At 38.7% G+C, this 26,988-nt stretch overlaps 1 long non-coding RNA gene across 1 annotated transcript in view; it reads right to left on the reverse strand.

Annotated features, from left to right (window-relative positions):
- The window catches only part of LOC121908565, an 88,939-nt gene that overhangs the window by 18,486 nt on the left and 43,465 nt on the right, over positions 1-26,988 (reverse strand). Inside the window, exons 2-3 of the long non-coding RNA XR_006099266.1 lie at positions 23,320-23,388; positions 23,154-23,216 (exon numbers count right to left, since the gene is read on the reverse strand). This is a non-coding gene — a long non-coding RNA (uncharacterized LOC121908565). The remainder of the gene's footprint in view (positions 1-23,153; positions 23,217-23,319; positions 23,389-26,988) is intronic.

Raw genomic sequence — 26,988 nt, forward strand, 5'->3', positions numbered from 1 at the left:
AATATAAGCAAAAACACAAGAGAGACTTGCAACTGAGCCAGAATGACTTGGGCGACTGACAGCAGAGGATAGGTCATGGTTCTTATTTATCGTATGGTAAGCTATTTACTTTCTCCTAAATTCTAAAAACAAACATTTAACATCAAGACAGATTTATAGTTAAAGATCACACAGCCTTAAATCTCCATCCCCTCTGTGTTTAGCAGACAGACATCGTATTAATTTGTTATTAATATATTTTGGGTTATGGACACACCTTGTGTCTACGGTCATTTACATAGAATACTCGTTAGCTCAATTATCTTTCTTTTCTCTGTTTTTAACAGTACCTGACTTTAGCTCAATGATTTTCAGCACAAAATAGATAACCACAAAAACTGCATACTCAATATGTATTTGCTCAATCCTGCAGTAAATTAATATGCATGAAGAAGAGAGGACCACTTCACTGATTACAGGCTAGGTGTGCCTAACATGACAGCCAAACTGTGCTTCCAGTCTGGTGTACCTGTTTGTTAAATTACATATACTGTATGTCTCTCTGAGAGCAGAATGCACCTGAAACAAGGCAGAGACAGCTTGGGGGTGGAAACCTCATCCTCTTGGTGAAGAAGGATCATCAGACCACGATCTAAGAATGGCAATCCCAAATTAGTGCGGCTCCCATCAAAATACAAATTCTTTATCCTGTTCAATTATTCACGTGATATGGGTGGGACACAAAACCATCAATCAATACCCTGAAATGAGCGAATTAAACAGATAAGGATGATAAACGGTTCTATTTTACTATCACTTTCTATATTTTACTGTATCATTTTTCATTATAATATGTGCAAATTTTCATCTCAATATGTGCAAATTAGACATGCAAATTGTGCAGGTGTGGTAAAAATCCCTCTGTAGAAAACAAATAAGGTTAAATTAAATCCTAACCTGAGTAGGCTACAGTAGGAACAAATGAAGCCGGGGAATCCATTTAATCCCGGAGACACATTTTTCAAAACAGAAAAGCAAGTGACAGAGAACATCACAGCATGCAGGTCTTCCTCCCTTCATTTCTCCAGGCTATATATAGCTGGACTGAAGGTTTCCCTATAGTGTATCTCCGGTTGATGCCAAATATCCTCGCTCTGTAGGTGTCCTTATCTGTGGCTAATATTAGCCCAGTATAGTGCCGTATCCACCAATGGCCTCTTTGGGGAGAGGAGGGAGGACAATGGCGACGCTTCGCTGGTCCCCCAGGACCATCTGTCTTAGCTAGGCACACAGCATGGGATAATGGCATCATGTACTGCTGTTGCTTGCATCAGAAGGATCCTTAGATGCAGCTGTAGATTTCATCCATCAGCTCTCGTGACCTGGCCAAGGAAAATTCTTGGTATTTAATAGCTGCTTTTGTGTAGCTTGCATACAGATGAGGAAACCATTGACCCTCATTTGAATGAGAAGGGTATTAGTGCGAACAGGATGTCCGTAATTAGTGTCTTTTCTTCTCCTTGCTGGCACTTGTTGAGTAGAGGGTGAAAACCAGTCAGATACAGTCACCTTGCTGTCAAGAGGAACAAAACTGTGACCTTTACAAAACCCAAAGGACCTTTCACTGAATCTCATTCATCCCTACGCCAACCAGTGATCAGATACACCGCCTTGTAGCCAATGAGAGCCAGCAAACTAAAACAAACTGTCCCTCCCTCCTTCATCGTCATTCACAGCCATGTTAATCCAGAGAACAAATATCCATATGCCTGGACAAACCTAATTAACACCCATCACTTATTAACACACCCAGCACTGAGCTTTTCTTCTCTAATTAGATGGCTTTTATACGAGCGATGGCTTGACAAGGTTTCATGGCCTTGAACACGTCACAGAACATTGCGGGGTCTTTGTTTTCACCCCCCCTCCCCTTTCTCAGGGTTGGATCAGCCATATTTATGTGAGTTGAGCGTCAGGCTATTAATCATCAAGTCATTAGCTATGCATCAATTACTCAAGATGCCCACCACGGTTTTTGATTAGAGGCTGGGCAAACTCTGGAAGACTGATTTAGTGAATATTTAACAATTATCTGTTAAACGCTTGCCAGCCCTGCTCCTCTGACACCCCTGCACAACATCAAAAACCTAGAACACATCTGGCTCTATGAAGAGAGCTCCAAGTATTATTCCAAATAGCTCAACGTCACTGTAAAACTCAGATTTGTCAGCTGTGCCACAAATTCAAAAACACAGATTTTATTGGTTAGGTTTGGGGCTAAGTGCAGACAGTATTTTATTTTTTGATTGATTTTCTTTCATTTCCGTGTCATGCACACAAAGCGCCCTCATGGTTTTACAAGACACCAAAAGTATAGTTGCAGTGGTCAAACGTTTCATTATTCATCATTTCATTACAAAATTACAGATTATTATACAGCTCGGTCTTAAACAAAATGCCTGCTCTCCCGAGCTTGGCAAATAAAATCTGCTACAAAAAAGGTTCCCTTTCTGAAGCACAACTCAAGTTTTTTATAATCATCCAGCCCAGAGAAATCAATATAAATGGAGGACATTTTACTAAAAAGTACATCCCTTATATCCTCGTAGACAGGAGAGTAAAACAAAAAATGAAGCTCACTCTTAATTTCACCTAGCATATGAGGATCTTTGTCTTTTTTTTAAATTATACTTCACATAAGGTTTTGTTGCTATTCTTTATGAGACAATAAGTTCGTAATTTTTGTCTATACCATATGTCAACAGACCATTTTTCTTTATACATGAGAAACATTTTACTTCCAACCTCCTAAATATCACAAAGTAATCTGTTCTGGAAAATTAATGACAAATTATTCAAATAAAATAAGGATTTCAACTCATTTGCCCAGGGACGATGATGAGAAATGCCCCAATTAAAGATCTTTTTAGTGAGTATCTGATCAGACGTCTTCATAAGTCTACTCCAAAGCCGAAGCATTTGACATTTATGCCTGATGTTTGGAGAGATTCCCATCCCATATCTCCACTAATGGCCAAAACTGAAGTAAATTTATGGACTCTCAAAAAAGACTGAGCAGCTCTGTGATACACAGTGTTGCAAATTGTATGATCACGGAAACCCCAAACACTAGAAGCACAGTCAGACACAGGACACACACATATGATTTACAGAGTTATGTATAAGTATGGAATCTCAAATTACCACACTGATTAACTTGATTAACCATTAACTTTGTTTTGTACAGATCCCAGTTCTCTTACCCGCTGACTGAACGAGAACACTGACAGCTTCTTTAAATGTCATGTGCTCACCCACCGTCAAGCCAAGATATTTATACTGATCAGTATATGACAGCACTGTTGAACCAAAACTAAAAACAACTGAACTTCTCTCCAATGATTTTTGTATAAAATGTACTATTTGTGTTTTGTCTTGATTTACGACTAGTCTCTATTTCCAGCACCATTGCACAACAATGATCAGCATAATCTGCAGATTTTTTTCATCATGAGCAAGTACGTAATCCACATATAATAATATGCCAAATAATAACATGCTAAATCATTAACATTAATGGAAAACAATGTTGGTAACAAAACATCCTCCTTGCCTCACACCATATTGTTGAAGAAGACCATCCAGTTGTGTGTATTCATTAATCTGAGCACAGGGATCAGCTGCTTGAGACTTAATGGCATAATAAAACCTCCCATTGACCCCCGAAATTTAACAGGCTATACTGAAGAAGTTCCCTCTTGAAATCAATAAAACAAACAAATGTAGACCCATTCTGCTTAATTCTTGCACATATAATGGAAGTGACTGCGTATATATGATCAATACATGCTCTGGCTTTTCTAAATCCATTTTACTCATCCACAAGCAAACCTGTCCTCTCAAGGTGGTTGACAAGTCTGCTATTTAAAAGTGTAGAATAAAGCTAATAAGACTTAAACCCTTATAGCTGACTGGAAGCTTGGGATCATTAGTCTGAAGATTCAAAAATAGGTTTAGCGATGCTCTTATGCCGTCTTCTATAGAAAAAATTGCATTCAAAAACATATTACATCAGTATTCATTTCAGTTTCCATTACCTCTTTTAAACTAGTTATTTCCCTCAACAACAAAAAAACTTAATACAACCCCTAAAACAGAGCTACATCCATCATTCTCTAGTTTTAGACTTTCTGGGACCCAATCTATTAATTTCACTCCAGAACTGTTGGGGATTATGATTTTGTAAGGAATCAATATGCAATGAAAGACTTCTATTAAGACTGTGTTTCACAGTGCGTAACCTCTTGTCAAAGTTGGTTTGCCTTTTCTTAAATTCTTTATTCAGCCCCTTCCTTCAAGTTTTTACATCTTAGAAATGTTTTCTCTGCTTTTCTTAAATTGTCCCACAAAGTCTGCAAATCTCAATTCCAGTAGGGTTTGTAAGATTTTCCTTAAAACCTTTATGGCTATTATATTTCCTCTTAACACGTTTGTTCAATGCTGCATAGACGCAGCAACACAATCTATCATACCAAGCATCCAAATCCCTTTGGCTATTTTTAATACATTCCAATTGCTCATTTAAGTCCAGCAATATGGTGTTACATTGGCTAGAGGACAAAAACGAATCAGGGAGTCGCCTTTGTGGTACAATTTTTCTCATATACTGTAAATGTGAATCCTCTTTAACAAAATGAAGGTCTTACTTGAACCTTTAATATCAGTAAAGAATGGTCAGGTAATTTGCATCTATCACCCAGTAAAAAGAAGCCCTCTCCCCCTAATCTTAGTATTAAAAATCTCTAATTCATAAATTCTACAAGAAATTGTCCGCAATCTGTTGTCCAGAGTAATTGTATTGCCACAAAGTAAATTCTCTTTCAGGGTTGTAGCTTCTCTTTAAGGTCACCCTAGTAAATTACTTTCTTAAAACCCGCAAGGTGACAGCAATGTTGGAATACATCAGTCCCATCCATTTCTGATTTATGATGGGATATTGATCGACAACATAAGAAATAGCTCATGTTGTCAGCTGATAAACTGTGAGCAACAGCCCTTCAAAAGTAGGTAATCAGTTGGCAACAAACTATAGTTGTAAATCTGAATTAAATATGGGCTACAATTTTTCCATTAACTGAATCTTTTAAAGCACGATGCCAGGTGTGATAGAGGACGACTGTCCTCACCACAGCTGTTTGGTTGTCTGTGCAGCTTATAATACTGTTGTAAGGCAGTAAAAGGGAAATAATATTGAGGAGAATGTTATTTGTGACCTAAGTGGCTTGCTGTAGTGGGGAAATAAAGGAGAATGTTAAAAAAAAGAAGAGTAGAAGAAGAGTTTTTTGGAGAAGTAAAGTATATTAGCGGTCGCATACGCTGACATGTTGTGTGCAAAGCTTACCTTCGTCTCCTGTGGTATTCTGTACAGCAGTGTAACAGAAGAGGAGGGGACAGGAGCTAAGGGACAGTATTATCATTAACTGAAGTGATATCGTGAAGTACGGTGTTACGCTGTGGCGATACTCAGTGGCTTTGTAGTAGCCTTGAGGTTAGACAAAAGGACTGGGCTGGAAAAGCAAAGCAGTAACACTGTCTCCTCAACTGATAGTTGCTCTCAAGCAGCTCTTGAACGAGACCATAATTAACACTTTCACCTCTAATTGCTTAGCATTGCTTGGTGACCAACAGTGTGATTATTCTGGGTAATGTCCCAGAAGTGAGTAGACGTAATGATACAGAGCTAAAACAAACCAAACTGATTCCAAGAAAGGCACCAAAGACCAACATCAAAAAAACATTGTGTTATGTTTAAGACTAGACCCAAAAAACAGTTTCAGCCTCCAAAACATCATCCTGGCAGATTAATGTACAGTTGTTTTCTACTGTTTCATCAACTAATTTTTACTCAGTGCCAGAGCAGGAAGTCACGTGACGTTCTTATAGCAGATACAGCAAAAAGTTACAGAGAGGAAGTTGAAGTGAATGGTTTGGGATATGACATGGTGTGACTTCTCTTCTTCTACCAACAGTCAACATGGATTTCCTTTAAATATTTCAACTTATAGGGAACTTGCGTGAGAACTTTCATAAGATTGTGCTTCAAGTCATTGCAGAATGTTTCTGTATTTAATCAAGACCATCTTTCCCTAACCTTAACCGAGTGCTGCCAGTGCCTAAACATAGCCATACAAAGTTTCATGTTGTTGTAGTTACTGGCAGCAGATATCGCACAAACATAGAAAATTACCTGTTTTTTGTTGTGGAAACAAGACCTGCTGAGTGGAGACTGTACACAAGACTGGACTCAAGTACCACAGCTCTAGTTGTGTGATTGCTAAAGGGGAGATTACTGAGTAAGATATATGGTTAGAGATGTCTAAGCACGTCCTACCCCATTAACATGATTTTTCTTCCATAAAGAAATCAGGTTAAAAAAATCATTTTTGCACTGAATTAGAAGGCTGTGTGCTGCAGTGCTCATGGGAGGAGGAAGCATAATCTCATGCTCCCCCGGGTATTGTGAGAATAATTGTTCAGCCAGATGCTGTGATGTCGGTGCTTATCACGGGAGCTGTAGATAAAAACATTAACAATACATGAACTTGAGAGCGTGTTTGCAGACTCGAAAAGTCTTGACTATATAGTCGGTTGACTGCCGATGGCTGACTGTCCTGATGAGGTTAACGAGTGGTGATAGTGAGTGCACTTCAGATTTAGAAGTGCCCAAATGCAAGACTTCTGAAAAACAGAAACATCGGCTGTTTTCTTGTTTTTTCTTTTAGCGCCAGGGCAGGAAGTCATGTGACATTCTTATAGTAGCTTCAGCAAAAAGTGACAGAGAGGAAGTTTAAGTGAATGGCTTGGGGGTATGGGATGTTATAACTTCCCTTCTTGGACCACAGTCAACATGAGTTTCCTTAAAAACATGAATGTAATATTTCAACATATAAGGAACTTGCATAAGGATGACAAACATACTGCTTCAAATCACTGCAGACTTTTTTTCTGTATTAAACCAAGACTATCTTCCCCTAAGTCCTGCCAGTGCCTAGTAAACATAATACTAGTCAATATTGTAGAGCTTCTGCAAGATCAGATATTTTGGTGGAACAAAAAAAAGAGAACTATTTTGTCTCTGAACAGTTCACTCATATGTTCAGTATCAACATTTTTGCAACTTGCCAAATATGTTAATTAACAGCATTTTCTCATTATGTTGAGAGAAAATGTCATTCAAACAGCATTACGTTTCGAACAAAATATTTGCTGTTGCAATTTAATTATATAAGAACGTAATATCTAAGAGACAGGGTTAGCATGCACCACCATCGACATTTCACTCTTTAACCTCTCACCAGGCACTACCGTGTTTGCACACAAGCCCGAAAATAATAAAATAAGAAGGTTACTGTTGTTCAAGCCTTTTGATTACACCCTGGTCTCATTTAAAAGGTAAATCTTAGATCGTTTTCATCAGAGTGACTCTGTACGGCAGTGTAGGTTACAAAGAGACCTGCACTCCTAAGTATATATTTATAAAGCACTTCTAGGAAAAAATATATTTATATTTTGCATGTTTTCTACAGTTTAAGCAAACCCACCACTTTATAGATCACAGAAGCGTCTCATTCTGGAGGTTTCAAAATTCAAAACTTGGTAAAAAGGCCCATAAATGTTGTGTTCCAATAGCTTTGGACTATTCAAAAAGCTGGAAAAGCTTTTCAACCTGCAATGGTTACATCTGAGTTAAGTATAGATCTTCATTAACCTTTATCCCATACTGTTATGTATCCTTCTTTGAAGTCTCGTTAGTATTTTGTCTGTCTGTCAGATTTTTGCCTTTGCTTTTAAAAAGGTAAATGGACTGCACTTATATAGCGCCTTCCTAGTCTTCCGACCACTCAAAGCACTTTACAATACATGTCATCATTCACCCTTTCACACACACATTCATATGCTGATGGCAGAGGCTGCCATGCAAAGTGCCAACCTGCTCGTCGGGAGCTAATCTTATGCACATTCACACACACACACTCACACACCGCTGGCACAGCCATCGGGAGCAATTTTGGAGTTCAGTATCTTGCCCAAGGACAATTTTACATGCAGACTGGAGGAGCCAGGGATCAAACCGCCGATCTTACCATTAATGGACAACCTGCTCTACTTCCTGAGCCACAGCCTCCCATGCAAAAGAGAGTGAACTGCTCTCATTGGACCACGCTGTATTAATAAAGGTTGAATTAAAAAATAAATCCACCAGATGCATGATTGAAGCATTGAGGCTAAACCGGAGGTAGAGTTGGGTCAAAAGTCTCTGTGATGGAGGTCTAGCACACTCAGGCTACTCACAACAGGACGCAAGTTATTGTAATGCCTTAGAAGGCTGTTCATTTCAAAAGCAGAGGCTCAGGATAAGTGCTTTTTAATAAAACCTGGGCTAGTGGACATGAAAAGAAAGAGCAATGAAAAGCTTCTCTACATTAATTGACACTCGTGGGTCCATTAAATACTCGCAATAGCCTGGTGTAATTTCTCTCGATCAGAGCACTCAATGCAGTGAGGTTCAAAAGCGATCATGGGAGTTAATTACGTTCAAAAGAGTCCTGCAGTTTCATCACACGAGAATGTGGTGAGGATTAATGGCAGGCGTCACAGAAAAATCCAATAGAAGAGTGATTAGCATTCCTTGGAGATAGTCGAAGATTTGGCGCATTGCTTGATAATCAGAGCGTATTACTCTGCCTCAGCTTGACATACAACATGTAATTTCATCACAAAGGGAGAGTAGATTCATCACAGTACAAGAGGGTGAATCATTTTTAGGAACATATTATGAAAAGGTCCTGTTGTCCTTGAACCATATGTGTCAGTACTCCGAAACAAAAAGGACAAAGATATATATCTGTACCAATGTCACCTAGACAATGCCTGTAAATTCACTGGGCTTGCTTAATGTGACCTGTAATATAGCGAGCTGATAATCATGGACAACTAATGATGTTGACTCTCGATATGGCTGCCTTGTTAAAATGATTGATAGTATGCAGTAGCTTGAGGTCAGTGACACTCACGGCATATTTGGAGTAACAGTTCCTGAAGAATTCCCTAACAATGTTGCATTAATCACATAGATGTTGTTTCCAGGACACATTAGCATATGATTTGTGAAAACTGGACTCCAGACACATTCATATCAAAAAATGTATGGAAGGGTATTAAAATATGGAGGTATATTTTTGTTATTTTTGTTTTGTTTGCTTTGTTTGGCCAAATGAGAGCAATGCTATTCAAAGTTATGGGCATCAGCAAAGTGCCTTTATTAGGAATGAGATTATACTCTAATTTAATACAGCAGTTGTTGATTTTGGTCATTTGGAGGCAGTGGAAATTATTCATTTGGAGTTTCTCGCTACCTGTTGAGGTTTTGTAGAAACTTCAATGAAGAAGATCCTTTCTCTCACATTCAGCCTTTTGGTTTAATGTCAGCTATTATCTGCGTTATGTCCACTGCGTGCCGTCAAATTTCCTACATTCATGTTGCCATATCTGACAAATGGTCTTTCTGTCATTCAGTCTCTGGATGCTGTTCTTTAAATATCATTGCAATTCAGTCCTTCTATCATTATCATTATTATGATAATCTGTACAGCATTATGCTGCATTATACTGCTTTATACCCTTATTGCACTAATACTATCATTCTCATGTCATTATCATTATTATCATAATGTGTACAGCTTATTTTTGCTTTTTACATATTTTTAAATTTTCCTGTATTGTGTTGCTTGTTGGCTGTGCTACTCTACATGTCTCTGCAAACTGCTCCTCAGGGACAAATAAAGTGTTTTGAATTGAATTGAATTGAATTGAACTGAATTGAATTCTAGGGCCCATTTCATAAAAGAGATTTGCGAGCACTGCTTACACGCACTTGTTACTCACAAATTGCAGGAAAATTTATGAGTCCTACAGTCCTCTCACATGCTCATGTATGTATGTGTTGCAAGCACAGTGTTTCTTTTGATTAAAAAAATTAACATGAGTGGAAATGATCTCATGTTGCAAGTCACAGTTTGCATGTTGCAAATTTGGTGAGGTCAGTGACACTCACGGCATAATTGTCTTACAGACCTACTACTGCACAACCCACCACCCCCCCCATCACCACCATGACCTCCAGGATATCCAGTCAACTGAAAGTTTCCATCAACCACCAGGTTCAACTTTTGTTGCAACACAGTGCAGCAGCATCAAGGGGTTGCATTGCCCAATCGCATGCATGCAAGTGCACATTCCTGATGGATTACTTTGTAATGTGAATGCCGCATTTCTGCTGTTTACCTTGCAAACATCATGACAAAAGATAAAATAGTCGCCACTGTGATAGAGCTGTAAAATCTTGTCTGTGAGTATTACACTTTGGCATCTGCCTTTAAACACATTAAATCTGTGGCTCCACCTGCGCTTCCTGGATCGTATTTCATTGTCTCACCGGCACCTCAAACAACACGCCCCCACCGATGCAGCCCCTTGCATTATTTTAATGCAGGGCTGTTTCCATTCTAAACGCTTAATGAACATGCTTCACATCGACAGAGTCTAATCGCCAAAGTCTTCCTTTGTTGCTAACCTTAATAAATGTAAATAAGCTGCTAAAATGCTCTATGGGGTTTTGAAGAACTGCAGGGAGATCATTCTCTGTAGATAACATCACTACAAGTGAGCCCTTTCACATTACAGTAGGCATCTGACCCAATATAAGTACAACATAGATTGGTGGAGCTTTCAATACAGAGAACAACACCAAAACATAAAGATACAGGGTAGTGAAATATTATTAATACCAGTGAAACTGGCACTTGGAAAGCATGCTGTGTTCTTACCTGGTATTAATACCAGAAATTGTAGTCTACAGAAAAAAACACCTACAGATGTCACTGTGTTTAACTAGGAGTTATACAGACTAGAGTTGGATTTGTTTTGAGTCCCACCTTACTGCCAAATCCTCAAACCTGGCAGGATGGCTTGTTACCAAAAATCTGTCCACCAGCTCCTTGAGTCTGTCTGACTTTGTCTAGTATTCGGTGTGTGATGTTCAGCAAACACATTTTTAAAAAGGTAAGAAGAAACTACAGTGGCAAAATCTCCAACCATAGTTTGGAATAAAAGGAATTAGTAGTAGGTGTGATCTCACCCTTACTTTGTTTCCCGTTCACTATTTATACTGCTGCAAAAATAGCCCGGTGGTTCACACCTCTATGAAGCTCTACTGCTGTTGTTTTCACTGAGGAGGAGCTTGGATTGCTTTTGTGTACTTCAGAAAAACAACCAAGATCAGAATCCACTTGCCTTGAGTGCAGTTCTTGACTTACAAATTGCTTTCATTAACACATCTGCATATAAAGTAAAAATGTATCATCTGCTTTGCTTTCAACCACAATTTACACTCAGAAGAACACTTGAGGAAGACATTGCACGTCTGTTTCAATAAACCTTTGACTTAAAGCAAAGTCATGACACCTCACTTGTCTTGTTGTCTCCTCTAAGCACCATCTCACACAAATACCGAAGCACACACACGCATTGCCTTGCATTGCCACCTGAACATGTGCTGATTGTACTATACTGCAAATCACAAGCAGTGAGATACTGAGGCTATGCATCCAATCCTCAAAGTTTATTTCAAGCCAATATCAGTCAAATTATCTTGCTGCACTGGTGGACAATTGTTTCCAAGATGAAACTGAGGGAAGTATTATGGATCAGCTCCAGACTGTTTATCAGCTGAATGTTGTTGATTGGATTTTAATGAAATTTTGTGGAATGATGCATAAATTCTCATCTTCCAAATTATGATGATTGGCCCAAGGGCCAAAGCAGTTTATTGTATGTCAAACACCTCAGATGCCACTTTTTGCACTGGAACAAGCCCAATCTCATCCCCACCGTGGACATCTCTAGAGTACACATACATTTACTCCAGAGTACACTGATACATTGAGCTGATAGTAGCCTTTTAATAAAAATCAGATGTTGACCAGTGTGTGGCCTACTTCTGTTAAGATGGGGATCTACAGAAAAACACATGTGGCTTGTAAACCCTGCACTGAACCTTTATTTCCTCTACACATTTTACTTTTTAATTTAAAAGTGCAATAAGTGTACTTTATAAATTATAAAACATAAATCAAATCCAGACTCTGAATTGCCTGATCATATTGCTGAATCCACTGCTACTGCTGTTTGTTTGTTTCTTTTGTTTCTGCACATGCACTGTATCCCCAATCCCCACATATCCCCACATATTGAACCACAAACAGTCGATTTTGTCTAAAAAAGGTCAGTGCAAAACAGAGTGTATGCTACCTGTTGAGGACCAATTGGCACCAAACCATATGAAACAAAGGGCCGGTGAAAAAGAGGAACATCAAGGAGCTAAAGAGCCAAATATTTCTCTCAGAGGTTGGTGGAGACCAAACCAGAGCTACAAGTATATTGGACTTACATTCAGGTATACTGGCTATTTATACTGTCAGAGTTAATATGATCATTGTTGTTCCTGTAACTAAGTTGTGACTGCAAGAAATGGCCCAGATCTGGAACACATATGTATGCTATCTGGGACATAACAGAACATACACTGACACAAACAAGCATCCTCCACCACAGGAATACACCCCAAACACTTCATCCACTAGCTAGTTCAGGTCTCGAGAGTGTTGGTGTTTTTGGATGCACCGGGCGTCGCTGACAGCACTCGAGCATCCAGCCTGCCCCTCCCATTGGGTGTTGAAGCATTCCATTGCTCCGCCCTATCTTAAGCTCCAGGCTCATTTTATTTCAATTAATTAGCATAAATGTATGTGTGTGAGTCCTCAGCACCCCCTCTCCCTCCTCTAAGGCACCCCCAATGATCTAGTATGCAAATGTTAATTAGAAATTGATGTATTGCAGGAGGGTTTAAAGTAATGACATCCCAGGGGGGAACCTTCACCATAAAATGCGGTAATCCTCACTGACAGTGTGGCCTCTGTAGCACAATGTGTCTAGAAATGCACCCCCAAGCCAAAATTGTCTGCCACACATGACGCACATCAACTGTTGAGATAAACAGAGGAGGATATTAAGAATTCATCAGAGTAAATCTGGAGAGGAACATATTCTGAATTAACTGAGAGTTATTTCTCTGATTTTGAAGGAGCTGCAAACAAACTTATTGGCAGGAGCTACAATGCGAGTAGATCAATATATTCCTTACATACTATAAAACTGAAGCCAAGTGAATGTAAATAGATGTTTTTTTCCTGCCTACAACTGGCTTGATTAGAGACGTTTTGGGAAAGAGTGGCACCACAAAGGGTGCGGACATGGGCATGAATAACTTCTGTGAACAAAATAGGCTAATGTTTAGTTAGCCTACACTCCATTTATCATTTGGCACCAACAGGTTGTATGTTGGATAATTTCGTATATATGTGAGATATATGAGAGTACTTTATGGTGCAACGTTTGCAGTGTGAAGGAGCATAGAAAATGAACTTTAGACATGTTTTTCCTCTTAGAGTGAGAGAATAAACCTTTGACTAAAAAAGTTGCCTCCTCGCTGTGATGAAGAAGCAACAGGTTTATGGGAGATGTAGAAACTAATGATGTAACTTATATACATAACATAATAACCACAGACAATGTTTCAGATGATAACTAATTACATTTTGTGATAGTTATTACATCATCGTTTTAATGGCAATCTTTAGCTATCAGCCTGCCTCTAGGGATCACAGAGTCTGACAGTCAGCTGATCCATCACTTTGGACCAGAAATATCTCAACAACTTCTGAATAGATTGCCTTGAAATGTGGCTTAGACATTAATGGTGCCTAGAGGACAAATCCTAATGACTTGAGTAATACCATGATTATTCCTCTAGCACTACCATGAGATTGACATTTGTGGTTTTGAGCGAAATGGATTGGATCACCATGACATTTGCTACAGACATTTATGTAGTCCTCAGGAGGATTTGTAATAACTTCGGTAATGCCTTAACTCTTCCTCTAGTGCCATCATCAAATCAAAAATCTAATTTGTCTGATAATTTGGTTTATGACCAAATACCCGCAAAATGAATGACATTCACATTAGCCTCAGCTGTGTTAAGTGCTAATTAGGCAAGTCAAGGCAAATCTTAGCATGCTAACAAGCTTAACTAAGATGATGAACATGGTAAACATACCTGATAAACATCTCTGTGTTAGCATTGTTGTTGCAAGCATGTCAGCATTATGACGTTAGCATATAGCCTCAAGCTGTGCTTAAGTACAGCCTCACAGAGCTGCTAGCATGACTGATGACTCTAGACAATTTTTATCACATTTTTTAAATGACATTATCTGCAGTTGTTACATTATCAGTTTCTAAGGATGTCTTTTAAAGAAACACTTCAAATAAATGGTGCGATTGATGCTACATTGTATTATCAGTCTTTCTTTACAGAAAGACTGATAATACTGAGTAAGTAGTAAAACAGGATATAACAATTAACAATGCAATAATCATGTTAACATCCACATGATAGTAGCCATGACCAGTTGACAGGAGTATTTGTGGAGGAGACTGAATGGACAGAGGAATGTTATGCCCAGTGAGGAAATGACCCAATTGTGGAGCAAGTTCACTTAAGGGAGTATAATGGATCATGGGGCACTGAGACAGTAAAGAATAAAGGACTAAAAGAGAGAAACATACCATAATGCATGGATTTATGGTTGTTTTCACTCTCAATGTAAGGAAGCCTCCGGCTGGGGAAAGACCTAAGTCTAATTGGAAACAACATAATAAAGAATCAGAATGAAGAAATGTCAGCAGAGACAAAATGACCAGAAATAACAACATTTAACTTGTCCAAGGAAAAACCCATGAAAACAACGCACAATGGGTGTCTGTGTGAACACATGATGATGATGTGATCATGAACAATTTCAACGAAATATAATGCATGTTTTTGGACCGATATTGCTCATTTATAGTAGAATTGTTTATCTCAGTACTTCAAGGCAGTATGCCAAATTTGTAAGAGTAGTAGCAAAAAAACCAGATTTGGACAAAATTCAAATGGTGGAAAATCTATCATGGTTTAAATAGGCTTGGCTTATATGAATAGATTCGTTTGGATCCGCAGAATACAGGAATTTTGTTTCTGAGACTTACAGTTCAAAAGATATAGTCCGAAACGTAAAGTTAGTTGTTAAAGCGCCACCATCTGGCTGACATGGTGCTGGCTTATTAGTGGTTCCTGAATGGGGGGGGGCATAGGAACCCACCTACTGAAATTTGTTGGAGCCTCAGACACATTCAGCTGAATAATAAAAAAAAATAATAATAATTGGGTAATAATCGGACAAAAACAATAGTTTTCTACCCCTCCGAGGCTTGAACCCTAATAAGAACAGTGTAAACAGATAACGCATACACAATTCTGCTCTTCATCACTGATCTATGACTTTTCTCTTGCTGCCCTCCTCAGATTCAATCATATCGCCTTAATATGAAGCACCAAATGTCTCATGCCGCATTTCGCGCACAGAGTTTCCCTAATACAAAATGTTTATTTCATGGCACGGAATGCATTGTGTGCACAAAATGCACCTTGGGGCGCCAAGTATCACTTTCTGTGCCATGTAATGAATTTCTTGCAAAAAAAAAAAAAAAAATGAAGAAAATGAGCTGGTAATAATTATAATATTATTACCATATCGTTACCATATTAATTTGCAACACTTGGGACACAATACACTTTGATGATACTTCATGCCATTTTTTTTTTGCACAAAATGTATTTAATGCATGTGACACTTGGCATCTAGATGATGCTACAATGATTTTTCCAAATAACCAAAAATGTGGTGTAAAATCTTGTGAAAACTGCAAAAAAGTAACTGAAACTGAAAATGCTATATGGAAGTTTTGTCACCCTTAAAAGGTTGTATTGAATGGTCAGGTCACATGAACGGTACATTTTCTAACTTACCCATAATACTATCTAGCTGTGCAGAAAGGCTTTGGTTTTATGTGCTGAGGTTTGGAGATATTGGCCTCTGAAACATCTGCCTCCACTCTAGTGAAATTAAGTTAATTGGAATTTCATTTGTGGGGCTTACAGCATTAAAAAGAGTATATATATATATATATATATTTTTTTTTTTTTTTTAATTTCAACAGCTTGGTATCTTTCAAGAAACACTGTCCCTGTTACTCGAGATAAACTTCACACCTCACCGTTTTCACTGTTTTTTTTCCCATGGAGACTATTTTTTTGCCAGAGAGTAATTCCGGTGGAGAGTTGCTTTTGAGTTTTTCAAATGTATGTTTTTAATTCTTTGAGTTGCATGAATGAAAAAACCTTCACTTCTTGTGTACTGGAGCAACAACAGAAGGGTCAAAAAGGCACATACTTCAAAATCTTTGCACATAACTATGTTCCTGTGTTATAAAAATTATGATTACACTGTGTAGGAGTGATACAATTTTATCTAGATCTTGATAAATTGTTCCTGTCTTGCACTGCAACTCTGCAACATCAGCAGACTCATCAGCTAAGCTTTAAGGAAGCTCAGTATTATATTAAGAAAGAGGAAGATGTAGAAATTAAAATTCGTTGGAGAAAGGATGAGACATGTCATCTGGGAATCAGTTGGGCAAGATGGCTCCTGGACAGAAGTACTGAAAACAGACATGACGTTATCTATAAGTCTGTATATTGATAGATTAACTCTCTTGTTGTCCTCGGGTCAAATTTGACCCTTTTCAAATGTTTTTATATCAGGCATATGGATTTCTTTCATCTAATTGCCTGAAAATCACATGGATGGTTCCATACCACACACTTTGCAAGCAAAAGTAATGATCACTACTTTCATTGAATTTTGGGTGTTTTATTAAAATGTATAGCATCTGTGGACTTTTGTCCTCCTGAGGCAAAAGTGACCCGGGAGGACAAAAGTTGCAAGGTCAATGGGAAGACAACAGGAGGGTTAAGAAAAGAACTGTAACGCCCAGTCAAGGTGTACAAAACCCTGTTATAAGCGCTCCACTGGGAGCCTTTTTCTTTGCAACCTAATCCTGCGTGTTGTGTTGTAAAACGCTCCTTCTTATACAAGAAAATAAATTCTGTTAAATTTGATACTTTGGCTCCGGTCTCTACTGTTTAATGGTCATTAAGAAGAAGTTTTTTAACAACCTGCATGGCCAGATATTTATTTTTTACCCATTCACTTTAACCAATGTGGATGTTTTCCTATTTATTGGTGTGACAATGTCACAGATTCTACCTCATGTGGACCATAGACTCTATATAAAGATGGACATAGAGAGGTGTGATGTCACCCAATTGATTTACATTGGAGCCACTTTGAAGCCCAGAGTTGCTGATCATGGTCAGCGCCATCTTCTCCATCGGGAGCCACGACCTTCCAAATAAGAAGTGTTGCCTTTCACACTCTTGAAACACTCCCTGCTACCTTTGACCGAAGCAAACATTATCTTACTGGGAACACCGAGCGTTGTACACTTGTGCTAACGTTCGCTACTTTAGCTAAATTGTGCTCGCAGGGCAGGTATCGTAATCAAGTAACATTAAACTTACCAAAATATCGCGAGTCTTGGAGCTGGGGAGAGCAGCAGGTGAGCTAACTGTCAATCACAGCTATCGATCAACGCCCACCAGCACACTTATTAGATGGCTGGAAATTGGTGATTGAGACCATAGTGAGTTGTTGCAAAAAAATATTCACCTAGCTTTTCTAGAGAGAAGCTGACGCTTTTTGAATGGGTGTCAATTGGACCCAGGGATCTTTTTGGGCCAGCATCTAGCAGCCGTGGGTGGCATTGCACTTTAAAAAGGTGCTTCTGCATTGGCTTCAGCCTCAAGCCGTGGTTGTTACCGCTTGATGTGAACAGATTTTGTGTCTGTATGTGTAGGTATATTTGAGCCCACAGTATTCCCATGCACCACAGAGGGTACAGATATTGAGTGTGGGCATATTTACATAAATCTTGACATCTTGTTTGTGCATCTTGAGTATATGTGTCTGTATCTCTGCAAATGCATCCATCTGTGTGTCAGCAGCAAACGTGCTCATGTGCAAGTCCACTTGTCTGACTGTTTGTGTGCACATATAAGAAGCCTATGTGTGTTTCTGAATGTCTTTCTCTTATAGTCTACAGGAAACAAGGATCCACTCTCTATCTCTGTGCATCTGACATGACAGCTACTGGTGTTTTGAGACCAAGAGACCTTGAAATGGTTTTACTGTTAACAGAAAGAGAAAGCAGGTGAGCGGTGGTGAAAGAAAGAGTGAGACTGTGAAAGGAAGAGTAAAAGACTGAGACAAAAGCTGCGGGAGGGTGCGCAGAGAGACAGAGAAGAGAGAAAAAGCGTCAAATAACATGACAAAGACAGGGAGATAACAAAGGGACAGAGCGAAAGAGCATGTGCATACGTGCATGTGTGAGCTCATGAAAGCAATATGAACATGTGGGTGTGCATTCATGTCATGTCTTCATGTTTGCATGTGTATGTGTCAGAGAGTGACAGGTAGACGCACAAATCGAGCCACCGAGGAACAAAAGAATGATGGAGGATTGAGAGGGCTTTTCTCATTTCTCATCCCAGAATGCAACAGCAGCAGAGCGTTCAACCCTTTGTCTCCAGTCTTTATGTAGAAACGTTAAAACATAACTATTTATTAATATAGTTTAAAGCCAGTGCAAACACAGCAGAGTGCACAGAGGCATCAGGGGCAATGGCAAGAATCCTTCAAAAGCTCAATGACTTATGAGACAATAAGATTTAGAGATGATGTGACTGCAGAACTGGAGACAGCAGCATGCGTCTCATCCATCAAAATAGTGGGTGTACAGAGAGACATAAACCATTAAGTGTCATCATTCAAAGTAAATGTCATGTTGTCAGTTTCTGCAGACGCAATAACATGAGCCTATTGTCCAATTATTGATAGGAAGACACATGGCTATACACTGATTGTACAAGAAAAGATTTGAGACACAGATTCTGTCGGGGAGTGCTTTTAAATATTTGCATTTTGTAGGCTCAAAGAAAAAAAAAACCCTCAACTGTAAAAATTTCTGATGGGAAGAAAAAAATTATACACGCAACACAAACTGTTATGTCTTTAATTAATTGTGGAATATTTTATGTTAAAAATCCACCTGTTTTCTCAGACAAAGAGGAGTTGCAATAGAGAAAAAAGCCTCTAATTGAGACCCTGTAGGTTCATCTTTTTAGCCTAATTAAACTCTGTCATTGTCTCTCTCTCTCTCTCTCTCTCACACACACACACACACGCACACACACCCACACACACACACACACACAAACAAAGGAACTGAGAGGGAGACATTTACATATTCCGCCATGCAGATTGGAGATCTATATGTGTATATATATATATATACATAAAGCTAGATTTAGAGACAGCTCACTCAAACCACCCTCCTAGTTGGATGTTGAAAAGGTGTTAATGCATCTGTATCTCAAACCATGCATGCACAATCTTTACTTGTACCAAATGTGTGTTTACTGTGAAAGTAACCTCCACAGTTCTTAGTGGCAGCTGAAATGACATGGTCTCTTTCTCTCTCTTTTTTTATATAATTGTTTTTATTTGACGTCATACATTCCCCTGTGAGATTTTGCTTACAATCTCTTCACTAAATGAAGCAATTTCATAATGCCTCCATAGAGGGCTGAGCAATATATCAATATTATATCGATATTGTGATATGAGACTAGATATCTTCTTAGATTTTGGATATCGTAATATCATGATATGACATGAGTGTTTTAAAGGCTGCATTACAGTAAAATGATGTAATTTTTTTAAACTCACCAGACTGTTCTAGCTGTTCTATTATTTGCCTTTACACACTTAGTCTTTATATCCACATTACTGATGATTATTTATCAAAAATCTCATTGTGTAAATATTTTGTCAAAGCATCAGTAGTCATCCCTACAATATTGTTGCAATATCGAAATTGAGGTATTTGGTCAAAATATTGTTGTTAAAAGAATTTCTTCGTAATGACCATTAAACAATAGTATCAAAATTTAGCAGAAATTATTTTCTTGTACAAGAAGGAGCGTTTCACACACAGGATGAGGTTACAAAGAAAAAGGCTCCTCGAGTAGCGCCTACAACGAGTTTTTATACAGTATAGGTGGGCGTTTCAGTTCTCTAATCTGTCAAGTACAGACTTCATCGATAACGTCAAGACCATTTTCAGTTCTCCTGTTGAGGAGCAAACCTGCAAAACTGATCCCCAGATGACACGTCTCATCCTGTCTCCAACGAATTTTATTTTCTACGTCTTCCTCTTTACAAATATAATGCTGAATTTCCTTTAACCTTTAACCTGATGAGTCTGCTGATGTTGCAGAGTTGCAGTACAAGACAAGAACAATTCATCATGATCTATGTAAAATAGTAACACACATACACAGTGTAACAATTGTGTTATTTGATTTTGCCCAGCTCTACCTCCGTATAAACTTATTTATGTAATTCACAGTACATATATGAACATATATGAGTCATAAATACACCTTGTCTCATTAAAGTGAGAGAAGGAAGTGGCTCCAGCGTATTCAACACAAGGTCACACTAAAGGCAAAACATGCTGTAGAGCTGATCTGATCCCAAAATAAGTTCAACTGTTGGATGATCTGTGTGGGTGTAAGAGCTTCATTAAGATCAGCAAAACTTTCACCTCGTTCGTACTCCGTTCACTCGAGACGTCCGTGAGTCTGTGCTAGTTAATGGATAGTTGTTAGCTGGCGAGCTACAATTATTGTTGCAATTACAGTGATAAACTGTAGAAGAAGTTACCAAATAGCACTAAACTGTAAAAAAAAAAAAAAGTGCACTGAGTCACATCTGGATTTTATCCAAATGTAAATGGAGCCTTACTGATGTCATGTTACAGGATTTCTCCAGCTTGGTTCCAGCATGTAAAACTCCTTTGAGCAGTTTTAAACCACATGAGACATACATAAAGTCACTGACGATGTCATAAGAAATTCAGAGGGACATCAAAAAATTCACTTGTCTGCTCAAGTGAGTACTCAACCCTCGACCCTATGAGGAAATTCGACTCCACTTTCTACCGGCCCATCTCCATGTTCTTGGCATGCACCCTCCAAACATCCCACTGAAGCAAATAAAGTATTAAGAAAACATCTGTCGCATATCCCACTGTCAGGCCAGTGTCATTGCATGCTTATTAATTCATTTATCGCCAAGGAAAATACACGGCTAGTCCGTTGGTAGGCACATCAAAGGTTCAAGCCCCGCTATCCTCCATTCTCCAGAGATAGATCAGAATACCAAAAGGCTGTCCTGATTAAGTCCCCCATGTGGCAGGGAAATGTTCCCTTCCTTGATCCGTGTCTCTCATATGACCTGATTCCCTCCCAAAGGACATGTCCTCTGTGAGAAAATGGCTCGTGCTCCTTTGCAAGGATTTCATGCAATTTAGTCACATTGGATGATGTGTTTGAGCAAAATGTCATGCCATACTTAGAGTTGTTGGACTTTAAATGCCTCTGTTTCACTATGGTTTTAGAGTAATGTGGTGCACTTGTCATGACCTTGTAAGTTGGTTATGACTTTTTAAAAAAAAGTTAGATCACTACAAATATATTCAATTTTGATGTAGAAGAGATGTCAAACTTCAAACAGGAAACTTTGTGCTGCATAAAGGGGTTTTTTTGGGGGGGAAAGGACACTCATAAGAGAGAAGATAAAAGTGTGTGACCTTCTGAGTTCCTACCAGGAGAGTAGAAACTGACTCATACTTTCAAGTGTATATATAGACATATATGAAAATATTTAAAGAGAAGGTCATAATCCAGAAAAACTGTCCTCACAGATGAGATGGGCTTTGTGTTTGATATCACACTATTATTGAGGACACACTGCACAGACGTTTCTTTCTTTTCTCTGCTAGAGACGCATCACTGTCTCAACGAATCGTCATTTCATTGGCATCAGTGCAATGTAAGTTTGGAGTTCTTATCTGCGCTCTGTCTTCTACATTGTTTTGTTTTGTCTGGGAAAACTTAAGTTGCTAGATGTTAGCCTGCAACAAATATGTCAAAAGTTATTTTTCCATTAAAATATGTGAGATCTAAGCAAAAATAAAATAAAACACAAATAAAACAACATTCCAACAACTGCCTGACTGGAAATATAAATAATTCTTATACAACAGACACGGACTAATATGTTGGAGTTATGTACACCCTCAACACCTTCAGTCTTTTTTATTTCTTATTTTTTGGTTATCTGGTGTAGTGGATGTGGCAGCGTGACATGAATGTTCTGTTTACAGTAGAAGAAGCAGAGGCACATACCACAACTTCAAAGTGCATTTGAAAAATCACTTACTACATCTTCTTTTTTTTTTTTTTTTATATGACACCTTTTCTTCTTCAGCCAAGCATAAAAATGTTTTACAATGTCATATATTGCAGCTTTTTTTTTCAATTTTTTGCATTTTCTGCTCAGGTTTTTTATTGCGCAAATTGAAAATGCACATGGAAACAGAGGAATGTACTTATAGACTGATTCAAAGGGAGCACAAAATTCCCCCTTGCTTCAGCTGAGTGGTATCAGCTGTTCCATTCATGCTTCATAATTCATTCATCAGCTGTTTGGCTACGAGCTGACTAGTGACACTCAGTCATATACAGGTGTACGCTGTCAATATCACTGCTGACACACTCATGCCAAGGCCAATAACTGCTAGTAATAAGGTTCTAGTATTATTGATTTACCTAACTAAGTGTTTATGTATGTGTCTATTAAGGAGGATGCTGCCCGGATACTTTGAGAGCTCCCTGAAATGGTCAGTTCCTTAAACACAACAGTCTCTGACTGAAAAGACCTGATGATCTGTGTCAACCCCCAACCCCTTCTTTCAAGTGTTTCCTCCCCTCAAACTCCTTCTCCCATCATCTCATTATAGTAAATCCTCCATTTCCCATCCTGCGCTGCCAGGCAGGAGTGTCAGGATGTGAAATTTGTCAATCATCGCCTAGAGGGACGACTGTTGTCATGGTAAAGCACGGTAAAGTTTGGTGGTTTTTTTACCTTACTTGAAACAGATGAAGATTTTTGTCGTTCAATGGGAAGAGTGTCGTGACCCTTCTGCACCTGAAACATGTGAACAACCAAAACAAAAGTCAAAACTATTTTTCATACACATCTCATCCTTAAATGATTAAAATAGATTTAACAGAGAAAATCATTGTATCACCTGGGTTCATTTGGTCAGTTGGATCTTTTGTTCTGGTTACCGTAACTGAAAGTCATCATCTCTGCGTACCTGTAGATAAAATGACAGACAGCTTGCAAAATTAAATGATGGCAGGCGTTAAAATTAGATGAAACACTGGGTGTTTCTGGATTAATAAGGTGAATGAAACTCTTTTCTTAAAATAAATATACATTATCAATGATGCACTCATTGGTGACTTTTGGATTTTGTGCAATGAATGTCACGTTTTTTTTTTTCCCTAAAATTGAGTGTATGACATTTCGAAAAAGAATCTTTCACATTTAACAGCGAGCATGAAAACTATCTTCCATCTGTGCAACACTATCCAGCCAAATGATACTACCTGGAGACAAAAATGACAGTTATGCCTGTGAGTCCTGTTGAAATCAGCTTCACATTCCACGTTTTCCCATATAATATACAGAGGCTCTTTCTAAAAGACTGTCTTTGGGGCTTCTTCTCTGTAAATGTCATCCTACTTCAGACGTCACTCTGAAAATGTCACCCCGCTACCCTTTTCATTAGCTCACTAGCTCTCTTCTCGATTATATACCATTTTCCATTAGACGGATCACACACCTAGGGCGAGGCTCTTTTCGAGCTGTATGTACTGAAGTGTGATTGCGAGAGTGGAGGAATGGCTGTTCTGGATGTTCTGGCACTGGGATGTTATGGTTTGATGTTGTTTGCTCAACCGTGATCACCTGTTATTGAAGATTTTTCACTGTTTCCCAGGCTGCACTGCTTGCAAAGGAGTGGAGGGCTTTGCAAGCTGTCAATCATGTTTGTAGAAGAAGAAAGCTCCCGGTGAGGAGGGGAAAAATGCAACTGTAATTTAAAAGATTCTTTATCTGTCTTGAAAGTGAAAGTTTTGAAGGTTATAGTACAGTATGTGTTGGCTGATTTCAACGACCCCTGGACATTTGAAATATCTTCAGACAGGGAAGGTACTGCTGTGACAGCTTAGTGGCGGGATGAACGAGGAGATTATTACATACAGATAAATCATTTTATTTAAAATAATTCCAACTAGAGCTGGAAATGTCATAAAGTAGCCTCTACATGTCTACATTAAAAGTTTGACACATGGAAATCCTGTGCTCTAACTGTAGAGCCCATCCTTTAAAGGGCACATATCATGCACATTTCCGGGTCTATATTTGTATTTTGGGGCTCTATTGCTATATTATATTCTACTTTCCATGATTTGCAGTTCAAACAACTCCGTATTTATCCTATACTGGTCCTTTATGCAGCCCCTCAGTTCAGCCTCTGTCTGAAACATTTTTAGCTCCTGTCTCTTTAAGGCCCTGTCCCGAAGAGCCCACTTTGTTCTGATTGGCCAGCTTCTGGAAGTTGCCCCTCTGCAGACTTCCTGTGGTCACGTAAACAAACAATAGCAGTAGGATTTCACTTCTTTTTCTCATTTTTTACTCAAAATGGAAACTTCTCAAACACATCAGTACATGTTCGAGCCCAAATGTGATCCGAAATATGCAAGTCGACAATGTGAACAACCTTAGCAACCAAATGGAGTGTTGAGAGCAGACTGAAGCCCTGACTTCTGACTTGCAGGCAGCCTTTTATATACATTTACCTGAAGTTTTGGATATTTGACTGTTTATAACATAGAAATCCAACATCAATCAACAAAATTGAAATTGAAAATAACAGAAAATCACAAAAAGTGTGCTATGTCCCCTTTAAGTGTGCCCACACACACGCACACACACACACAAAGTTTTACTTCTAAAATAAGTTCAGCAGTAGTGGAGAACAATCATTAATGATTCAGATTTCATAATAACCAGGTTACTACAATGCATCTATAGTAAATGTGTTATCCAATTTCCTGCATCACATGATTTCTACCAGTAACCTGGTTTCTTGTGCATGTGAACATACTGTTTTTTGGTTCTGGTCTTTTCATGGGATTTGTTGACAATAAGACGCATTTTGAATAATGCGGCCTTAACCTCTGAGCTTTGAGTCAAAGAAACCAAATACTTTCATTTCTTGCATACACAAAACTTCACAGCAAAAGATGAATTTGAGACAATTTTCTTGCAAAATGGAAATGTGTATATCTAATGCGTATCTCAGACGAGGTTAGTGGCACAAGAGGCTTTATAAATGTAAAGTGGATAGATCTCCATGAGCAGAGTATCTTCAAGGATGAATACAAATTGCTTCATATGCACATGTCCAATAACATCCCTACAATCCTGCAGAGTTTTTCATATGTCAGTGCCTCTCTCTCTGTCAATAGTAAACCTATTATTTGATGTCAGCTGTCCGTCAAAGTCAGTGATCTGCTCTCTCTACGGGCCAAGGGTAATATTTGCTAATGAGTTGCTTTGCTGCTGCCATGGCAACAGGCCCATCACCACAGAGTGTGAAGCAGGAGTGGCACCCTTGACACCAACCCATAAAACAAGCCACCCGGGCTGATGATCCGCAATGCATAATGTAGTGCCATAACCCTCATCCAGCCCCCGTCATCCAGCCCTCTTTCTCTGTATGTGTCTTTCCCTTCTTCCATGTCTCACTCTCTTCAACCCCTCTTTTCCCTAGTCATCCATCCTATCTGGTTTAATCACATCTACTGGGGGGGGGGGGGCCCTCTGTGCCCTCCTTACCCCTGCCTATCCCAAATCAGAATGGAAGAAGAGGAGATAAAGCTTTCCTTAAAAGCGTATGTGTAAGTGAACATTCATGTTACATTGTCATTGAAGATGAAAAATGTAGGTTGTCAAGTCTAAAATTAATATGGATACAATCCAGGGTCCAAAATTAAAACCGGCCAAGCAACAACTTCTAGTAAAATGTGTCTGGTTTATAATTCAGCTCACCAGAGAGGTGTGTAAATGTTTCAGGCATTAAAATTAAAGAGGTATTTCCTATGTAGTTTTTGATAATTTGCATAATTTCAGTGTTATGCTCAGTTCCATACATGTGTCCACAATAGGTCACTTAGAAGGATTGAAATTTAGATTAGAAATCTACATTTGCTTCTTCGATATGAACAAGTCCTTCAAATTGAACGATTAAATACATCCTTGATCCATGCAATCCAAAGCAACACATAGACGTGTTTTCTGATATGACACCCCTATCGGCAGGAGGACTACATCTATCTGTGCCTTCTCAAACTATTACAAATCACTGTTGAGAAAAAAATACATTTTATGATGTGACAACACTATGGTGAAGGTTTTAGGTTTAGGCACAAAAACAACTTGGTTAAAATAAGCATGTTGTTAAGGTTTGGGAGCTTTTGTCACCTGGTTTCCTCCTGTCACTGCCACTTGAGGGTAAATATATGTTGTTTTGGGCCACTTGCTGAAACAACTGATTCTGTTGTTTTTCTTGGGAGGACAGTCTCCAAAGTACTGATTCTATGGAAGATATGTCACCAAAAAAGGTAGGATATATTTCTAAGAAGGCATACTCACAAAAACAACAATACACAAGAACTTAAACTCTCTATTGTCCCAACAGCGCAGTGCAGCAGGTGCAGCCAATTAAAGCCAACAGTCCAAATCCAAAACACATTCACCCGTATCCCAACAGGATTAGCAGCAGAGGTAAACCTTATATCAGTTAAAGACAACAAAATACACACCGTATCCATAAACCACAAGTGTG

This window comes from Thunnus maccoyii, chromosome 12 (genome assembly GCF_910596095.1).
Source record: "Thunnus maccoyii chromosome 12, fThuMac1.1, whole genome shotgun sequence".
Taxonomy (NCBI): Eukaryota; Metazoa; Chordata; class Actinopteri; order Scombriformes; family Scombridae; genus Thunnus; species Thunnus maccoyii.